General features: G+C 36.5%; 1 pseudogene; it reads left to right on the top strand.

Annotated features, from left to right (window-relative positions):
- The first annotated feature begins 583 nt into the window (after positions 1-583).
- On the top strand, positions 584-1369 carry LOC117718659 (solute carrier family 7 member 12 pseudogene; annotated as a pseudogene).
- The last annotated feature ends 615 nt before the right edge of the window (positions 1370-1984 follow it).

Genomic DNA, 1984 nt, shown 5'->3' with positions numbered 1-1984 from the left:
CATAAGATAGATTGAATAAGGTTTGAGCTGAGAGTTCAAGTTAGCGTTCTTGTGCACCCTGGATACCAGGAGAGTTTGAGTTGGGAGTTCTGTGTGCCCATGCATCCTGTATACCAGGAACAAAACGAACCACAAGATAAATTAAATAGTGTTTGATATTTCCCCCTCGTTTCCCTGGGTTGCGGTTCTTACTATAAAAACTCTATCTTTTCCCTAAGTGGGGGTCGTACTTCACTGCTTGCCTCTGTGTAGGACGGGTTGGAAATGCGACCTCAACACGTTGATTGAAATATACCTTTTGCTTTTACATCAAGTTCGGTGTCTTTGCAGTTATTGGGGTGGCCGTGAATTCCCAAGAGCAGGGAGAAAGTTCCCCCCTACCTGTCGGGCCTTACAAAAGTAATAAAAAATTAACAGTAAATCTGTTTGGTATGGTTTTAGAAAGAAGTCACAATTCCTCAGAATAATCCAGAAGTTAATTATTATCAAACCCAAGTTAGGCTAAGATGTTAAAAACTTTTATAAAGAACAAATGCTTTAGCAAAGGCAACACCTGGTTTCACAGGGTTTTTCACAAATTGAGAAATATCATAAGGAAAAACTGTATTTTTCAGTACTTGAAAGAGCAAAAAAAGGCATAACCATGCAACTCTTGAGGGCACTAGGATTCTTTCAAGTAAACATGCTCTTGCTTAATGCCACCATGGGGACAGGGATTTTTGTGACTCCTAAAGGAGCATTAAAATACTCCTCACTGAACATCCCTGTCTTCTTAAGTATTTGGGCAGGCTGTGGCATGCTGACCATAATGAAATCTCTCTGTCTTGCAGAGATGGCAGCCATCTACCCTGTGAGTGGAGCATCTTATTATTTCCTTAAAAGAACTCTTGGATCCTCTGTTGCTTTTCTCAGTCTCTGGATTAAATTTTTTAGTTGTTTTCTAGGCATTGGTACTCAGTGCCTGCTAATAGCTAGTTCTCTAATCCAGTGTTTCTATTCTGGGTGCCCAGCTCCAGAACTAGCAACAAAATGTCTGGCTTTGGCTATTTTGTGGTCAGTCGGAATTCTCAATGCTCGAGGGATAAAAACACTGGCTTGGTTTAATACCATCAGCAGTTTTATAAAGCTGAGTGTTGTTTGCCTCATTTCTCTAACTGGGATTGTGCTGTTAGTGATTGGCAAAAAGGAGAATGTGTCCAGATTTGAGAATGCTTTGGATGCTGAACATCCTAATGTCTCACAGATTGCAGATGCCATTCTTCAAGTGAACTATTCGTATCTAGGATCATCAGTCCTCATCATCTTAGCAGGTAAATCCATTCTTAAAACTATCTGGCATTACACAGAAGAAATTGTCAATAGCTGGTAAATCCATTCATAAAATAAACATAGAGCTTGAAGGAAAGGCTAGTAAGATTCTATCATGTTTTGTAGTGAAATTCAATCTTCTCTATAATGCTGTTATAACTAAAACAATGATGTATACTCATACATGCAGACTGTTTAAACTTTACCTTTTTCAAGCCATGTCTTTTTTATAAAACTTGGAGATGCTAAGAATTTTCAAACAAACATTGAGATTATACTATATTCTCAGTTTGATTTTATGTAATCCCAATATTTTAAATTTAGTAATTATATAAGGAGTATACTAGTAAAATTGCATTTATAAAGCTATTGCATGTCTCAGATTTTAATACACTTCACCTCAACTTGGAAACTTTGTTCTTTTCTCAAAGATACCCACTCTCAGACTTGTTGTGGGTCACTAGTAATCTTAGAGTATTCATATTAAACACTAAATTGTACTTTCTTACATATATGTCACTAGGAATAGTAAATTATCAGATAAATTTTATTTCCCCACATAACTTATGGAACTTTATGTTGTTATACACTTACCTAAACATGTTTAACTGATATTTCTGACTACTGAGCATTTCAAGTATCTCTGATATTTGCATACTAGAGAAAGTGGTATAAT

This window comes from Arvicanthis niloticus, chromosome 13 (assembly GCF_011762505.2).
Source record: "Arvicanthis niloticus isolate mArvNil1 chromosome 13, mArvNil1.pat.X, whole genome shotgun sequence".
Taxonomy (NCBI): Eukaryota; Metazoa; Chordata; class Mammalia; order Rodentia; family Muridae; genus Arvicanthis; species Arvicanthis niloticus.
Note: the sequence above shows the minus strand (reverse complement) of the source record. Positions and strands in the feature narration are given on the sequence as shown.